This window comes from Rhinopithecus bieti, unplaced genomic scaffold (genome assembly GCF_001698545.2).
Source record: "Rhinopithecus bieti isolate Rb0 unplaced genomic scaffold, ASM169854v2 scaffold_27781, whole genome shotgun sequence".
In the NCBI taxonomy this organism is placed as follows: Eukaryota; Metazoa; Chordata; class Mammalia; order Primates; family Cercopithecidae; genus Rhinopithecus; species Rhinopithecus bieti.
This window is the reverse complement of record NW_016812388.1, coordinates 777,159-784,685: the sequence shown is the minus strand read 5'-3', so window position 1 is coordinate 784,685 and position 7,527 is coordinate 777,159.

Genomic DNA, 7,527 nt, shown 5'->3' with positions numbered 1-7,527 from the left:
TTGAGAGTCTCGCTCTATCACCCAGACTGGAGTGCAGTGGCACGATCTGGGTTCACTGCAGCCTCCTCCTCCTGGGTTCAGGCAATTCTCCTGCCTCAGCCTCCCGAGTAGCTGGGATTACAGGCGCCCGCCACCATGCCTGGCTAATTTTTGTATTTTTAGTAGAGACGGAATTTCACCATTCTGGCAAGGCTGGTCTTGAACTCCTGACCTCAGGTGATCCGCCCACCTTAGCCTCCCAAAGTGCTGGGATTACAGGCGCGAGCCACTGCGCCCAGCTGGAAAGGGATACTCTTTTAGAATTTAATTATTTTATTCTATTTTTTTTTTGAGACAGCGTCTCGCTCTATTGCCCAGGGTGGAGTGCAGTGGTGTGATCTCGGCTCACTGCAACCTCTACCTCCCAGGTTCAAGCGAATTCTCCTGCCTCAGCCTCCCGAGTAGCTGAGATTACAGGTGTGTGCCACCACACCTGGCTAATTTTTTTGTATTTTTAGTAGTGGTGGGGTTTCACCATGTTGGCCAGGATGGCCTCGATCTCCTGACCTCATGATCTGCCCACCTCGGCCACCCAAAGTGCTGGGATTACAGGCGTGAGCCACCACGCCCAGCCTAGAATTTAATATTTTGTCTTCCAGACACAGTGGTTTATGCCTATAATTCTAGCACTTTGGGAGGCCAAGGCAGGCAGATTGTCAGAGCTCAGGAGTTCCAGACCAACCTGGCCAACATGGTGAAACCTCGTCTCTACTAAAAATACAAAATATTTAGATGGACACGGTGGCTCACGCCTATAATCCCAGCACTTTGGGAGGCCACAGTGGGTGGATCACAAAGTCAGGAGTTCAAGACCAGCCTGGCCAACCCATGTCTCTACTAAAAAAGTACAGAAATTAGCCGGGCATGGTGGCGCACACCTGTAATCCCAGTTGCTCAGGAGGCTGAGGCAGGAGACTTGCTTGAACCTGGGAGGCAGAGGTTGCAGTGAGCTGAGATTCCACCACTGCACTCCAGCCTGAGTGACAGAACAAGACTCCATCTCAAAAAAAAAAAAATACAGAAAATTCAGCTGGGCATGGTGGCGCATCTGTAGTCCCAACTACTTGGGAGGCTGAGGCAGGAGAATTGCTTGAACCTAGGAGGCAAAGGTTGCAGTGAGCCACGATCACACCACTGTACTCCAGCCTGGGTGACAGAGCGAGACTCTGTCTCCAAAAAAAAAAAAAAAAAAAATGTAATATTTTATCTTAAAATTAAATTTTGTTTTATGTGTAGTTTTTTAATTTTAGGCTCTTCCATTGGCTTAAAAAGGAGAAACTAGAAGATTCGCTTTCTAACGTTCCCATATGTGAAGATGCTGAAAAAGATGATGCTGACGTCAGTATCAGAATTCGCTGAGTCAGGGAAAGGGAGAAATCTGGTTGAAACTATAAATAACAAAGGAAAGTATGACAAAAGCTTCTTTCTTTCCCTTGGCATTAGAGATGTTAATCACTTGCCTTATTTTATCTCATTCAATAGAACATTTTCAAATACTATTGTGGTGCCAATCAAGTTGACACATCGTTTTCAGACCAGTCAGAATTTAAAAGAAAGGGAATTGAATATTTTCAACATAGACATGATATGCTTTATAAAAGCCAAAGCTTTTGTATTACCATTTTCAAAGTAGAAATGAAAAACCTACTGAAGCATCTTACACGTGAACTTATTATATTTCATTCGTTGGAGAAGGACATGCAATAGCTAAAAGATTAATGAATGCCTGCTAGATGATAATCAGTAAAAGAAATCATGGGAGTGCTACTTACCAAAGATGCAGTGACTCACCAAATTAGACATTTAGTTGCAGGCCGGGTGAGGTGGCTCATGCCTGTAATCCCTGTATTTTGGGAAGCCAAGGCAGGCGGATAACTTGAGATCAGGAGTTTGAGACCAACCTGGCCAACATGGTGAAACCCTGTCTTTACTAAAAATACAGAACAATTAGCTGGGCCTGGTGGTGCATGCCTGTAATCCCAGCTATTCGGGAGGCTGAGGCTGGAGAATCACTTGAACCTGGGAGGCAGAGGTTACAGTGAGCTGAGATGGTGCCATGGCACTTCAGCCTGGACAACAGAGCAAGACTCTGTCTCATAAAAAAGAAAAATTTAGTTGCAAACATAAAAACTGAGTTAATATCTCGTCTGCAGAATGATAATTCCTTTAAAATGGACACAATTACTCATGTAGCTGGTCTTGTTACTTTGCTTATATCCATACAGTGTCAGCACCAACTAATTCTTGAAGATCTTCTTTTACATAAATCTTGACAAGAAAAACACAAGTGGTGCTGAAATAATGTATTGACCAACTTCTTTGAATCTCATAGTTTATCCTGAAACAATACACTCACATTTTTTTAAAGTCAGTTTTACTTAAGAATATCCTTGATGATGCAGTAAGAATTCTTAATTTTATTAAATCTAGGTCTTTAAGTGCACTTTTTAAAAAATTTTTTTTGTGACAAAATGGGAAGTACTCATAAAGTACAACCTCATAAAGTGTAAACTCTTAAATCCTGAGGCTTTTTTTTTTGGCCAGGCGTGGTGGCTCAGGCCTATAATCCCAGCACTTTGGGAGGCTGAGGTGGGCGGATCACCTGAGGTCAGAGGTTCAAAACCAGCCTGGCCAACGTGGTGAAACCCCATCTCTACTGAAAATACAAAATTAGCTGGGTGTGGTGGCACATGCCTGTAATCCCAGCTACTTGGGAGGCTGAGGCAGGAGAATCGCTTGAACCCAGGAGGCAGAGGTTGTGGTGAGCCGAGATCATGGCATTGCACTCCAACCTGGGCAACAAGATGAAACTCCGTCTCAAAAACAAAACAAAACAAAAAAATCCTGAAGCATAACTGAGATAAGATAGTTTCTCAAGGAAAAGCATTTGAATCATTGTTTAACTTGAAAGCTGAACCTGCCGGGTGCGGTGGCTCATGCCTGTAATCTCAGCACTTTGGGAGGCCAAGATGGGCGGATCACGAGGTCAGGAGATCAAGACCATCTTGGTTAACACGGTGCAAACCCCATCTCTACTAAAAATACAAAAAATCAGCTGGGCGTGTTGGTAGGTGCCTGTAGTCTCAGCGACTCTGGAGGCTGAGGCAGGAGAATGGCGTGAACCCGGGAGACGGAGCTTGCAGTGAGCTGAGATGGTGCCACTGCACTCCAGCCTGGGCGACAGAGCAAGACTCCGTCTCAACAAAAGAGAAAGCTGAGCCGCTTTTTTTCATGGAACACCATTTTTAGTTGAAAGTGATAAACAGGCCGGGCGCGGTGGCTCACGCCTGTAATCCCAGCACTTTGGGAGGCCGAGGCAGGCGGATCACGAGGTCAGGAGATTGAGACCATCCTGGCGAACACGGTGAAACCCTGTCTCTACTAAAAATACAAAAAAATTAGCCGGCGTGGTGTCGGGCGCCTGTAGTCCCAGCTTCGCGGGAGGCTGAGGCAGGAGACTGCCGTGAACCCGGGAGGCGGCGGAGCTTGCAGTGAGCGGAAATCGCGCCACTGCACTCCAGCCTGGGCGACAGAGCGAGACTCTGTCTCAAAAAAAAAAAGAAAGTGATAAACAGTAGTTTTCTTGAAAATGAACAGTGAGTCTTTCAGTTGTAGGGAAAGAAAAAAATCTTTTTCCTCTTACCTTTCTAACTTCTTGGCTGGGGCCCCTGTGAAAAAAACAAACAAGTTTGTTAAAATGTATGGAACGTATAACATAGCAATACCTAGAAATGAGTAATTAATTCCAAAAGGACAGCAGGGGACAAACTAGTATATTCTCTATAAGACTGTCACCACCAGCCACTTCACAAGTTTTTTTTCTGGCTCACTTTTTTTATTTTCTTTCTGTCTCAATTGGAAATACACAGAAAGAAAGTTTTCTTTCTGTGTCACTTGGAAATATATAGAGGTACAGGAAAAGGTAAGACATGTTTTTCTTCCGTGTGTTTCCTCAGCTTTTAGAAAACTTTTATTTTGCATAAACATTACATTTACTTGATTCAAAATTCAATATGTACAAAAGCTTACACTGAGAAAAGTATTCCTCTCTTCCTTTCCTCAGCCTCCTACTTTCCTCCTTGAAAGCAACCACCATGGTCCATTTCTTCAGCAATATTTTCTACAGAAACATTAGCTTTCATTTCGAAAGTCATTTATGCCATCCCATGCCCACAGAGAATTCAGCCCACTTCTTTTTAGAATGTATCTCTAGAGAATCATTCTTTCTTTTAACATTTTACTGAAAATCTCTGCCCACCTGTTGATTAGAGTATTGCAAACAGACAACAGTTGTTCATGCTCACTTACCCCGAGAGTTATCATCCCTGCTCCAGCAGTGCACCTGGGAATCACCTGAAAGGAAAGTTCTAGGATATACACACACATCCAATGGCCCCAGTTCTCCCCTTCTATACTCTCTCCTAGGCTCTCATCCTATTTTCAACCCCCTCAACTACTAAACTGCATTTAGCATTCTTTATCCCCAGGCTCTTTGGGTTTGACATTTGGCAACGTTTTTCCAGCAAAGACCTTGACAGCCCTCATCAATAGTTCTGATTTTCCACTCTCGCTGTTGCCTTAGTTTACCCCTAATAACATCCCCCATTGCTTCATTTCCCCTGCAAACATCTTACTTTAGTACCTCATCTCTCTCCTGAATTATTATAAAAATCTAATTTGTCATTGCCATCACTATCCTCTCCTCTTTTCAGCCAGCCATCTGATTTCTAACTCAGAAATCTTTTATTATTCGCAGTTCAAAATAGTTTGGTAGACAAAATGGAAGCTCCTTGCCTGGGCATCTGTAGATATTTGTAACTCTTCCATTGCCTGCCTCTCTACCCTCTTCTCATACTACTCGTTTTTTTTTTTTTTTTTTTTTTTTTTGAGATGGAGCTGCGCTCTTGTTGCCCCAGGCTGGAGTACAATGGTACAATCTCGACTCACTGCACCCTCCTCCTACTGGGTTCAAGCGATTCTCCTGCCTCAGCCTCCCAAGTAGCTAGGATTACAGGAACCCGCCATGATGCCCAGCTAATTTTTTGTATGTTTAGTAGAGGCAGGGTTTCACCATGTTGGCTATGCTGGTCTTCAGGTGATCCACCTGCCTCAGCCTTCCAAAGTGCTGGGATTATAGACGTGAGCCACCACACCTAGCCCAGTCCTGGAGTTTTTAGTCCCATGGAGAAAACCGGTACTAAATAAATATTGTAGCCCAATAAGCTTTCAGGGACAAACTTATAAACAAGTTGATTGACTCATGGCAATGACAGAGACCACTTACCAGAGGAACTGTGGAGGATCTGACTAGACAAAGGAAAAGATGGAATTATTTTAGGATTGTGGGGGAAGAGTAGGTGAAATTTAAATGAAGCAGTGTTTTGACAAGGTCAAAGCAAAGCAGAGCTGTGTGTAAATGAGTCAACATAAGGCCTGGACTACTGAGAGGGGCCCAGCAGACCTGCATTAAAAAAATTATTCAAGGGAATTCTTTAGGCTAATAGGAAATAACACCAGATGGTAACTCAAATTATACAAAGAAATACACAACACAGGAAATATTAAACATATGAGTAAATATAAAGGATTGTACCCATATATTTTCTCTTCTAAGAACTTTGAAACAGAATATTATGTGAACCGATAATTACAAAACAATAAATGGTTTTGTAACATATATAGATGTAATGTGTATGACAATAGTAAAACAAAGAAGAAAGTGTAAGTGGAACTATATTGGAGCAAAGTTTCTATATTTAGAGTTATTAATCTGAAATAGATTTTGATAAATCAAGATGCATATTGTAATTCTTAGAGTGACCACTTAGAAAATAACTTTAAAAATAATAAAAAATAACACAGAAATTAAAATGGGATATAAAAAATATCTATTAAACATAAAAATCAGTAAAGGAAGAACAGAGGAACAAAAAAGACAAGTGGCATATAGAGAACAAATAGCAAAATGGCAGACATGAATTCAATCTTATTGATAAATTGTATTAAATCTGAATGGGGGTTGGGCACGGTAGCTCATGCCTGTAAATCAAGTGCTTTGAGAGGCCAAGACAGGAGGATCACTTTTGGCCAGGAGTTCAAGACCATCCAAGGAAAAATAGCAAGAGCCTGTCTCTACAAAAATAAAATAAAACATTATCCAGGCGTGGTGATGTGCACTTGTAGTCCTAGCTACTTGGGAGGCTGAGGCAGGAGGATTCCTTGAGTCCAGGATGTCAAGGCTGCAGTGAGCTATGATTGTGCCCCTGCACTCCACTCTAGGTGACAATGCGAGACCCTGTCTCTAAAATGTAAACAAAAAAAAAATCTGAATGGGTTATTTCCCTCATTCTGTTAATGTGGTACATTACATTGGTTGATTGTCATTTGTTGAACCATCCTTGCATTCCAGAAATAAATCCCACTTAGTCATGGTGTATAACCCTTTTAATGAATTCTATTTTCTAGCAGTATTTTGAGGATTTTCTTAAATCAATCAATATTCATCAGGGATATTGGTCTGTGATTTTCTTTTCTTGTAGTGTCTTTGTCTGATTTTAGTATCAGGGTAATGTTAGCCTCTTAAAATGAGTTTGGAAGTGTTCCTTCTTCTTCACTTTTTGGAGGAGTTTGAGGAGGTTTGAGAGTTTGGTGTTCATTCTTAACTTTTTTTTTTTTTTTTTTCCTTCAGAGACCAGGTCTCACTACATTGCCCAGGATGGTCTTGAACTCCTGGACTCAAGCAAGCCTCTTGCCTCAGCCTCCTGAAGAGCTGGGATTACAGGCATGAGTCACTTTGCCCAGCCTTCATTCTTTAAATATTTGGTAGAATTCATCAGTGAAGGCATCTCATCCTGGGCTTTTCTTTGTTGACAGATTTTTGATTACTGATTCAGTCTCATTCTAACTATAGGTCTGTTCAGATTGTCTTTTACTTTGATTCAGTCTTGATAAATTGTATTTTTCTAGAAATTTATCCATTTATTCTAGGTTATCCAGTTTGTTAGTGTACAGTTGTTCATAGTATTCTCTTATCCTATTTATTTCTGTGTATAAATTGTAATGTATTTGGTTGTAATGTTCTGATTTTGGTTATTTGAGTATTTCTTTTTTTCTTAATTTAGCTACAGGTTGTCAATGCAGTTACTCTTTGAAAAACAAATTTGGTTTCATTGATCTCTCTATTGTGTTTCTATTCTATATTGCACTTATCTCTGCACAAATCTTTAGTTTGCTCTTCTTCTTCTAGTTCCCTAATGTGTACAGTTAGGTTGAAAACTATTCTACCTTTTTTTTTTTTTTTTTTTGAGACAGAGTCTTGCTCTGTCACCCAGTCTAGAGTGCAGTGACATGATCTCGGCTCACTGCAACCTCCGCCTCCCAGGTTCAAGTGATTTTCCTGCCTCAACCTCCTGAGTAGCTGGGATTACAGGTGCTCACCACTGTGCCTGACTAACTTTTGTAATTTTTTTTTTTTTTTTTTTTTTTTTT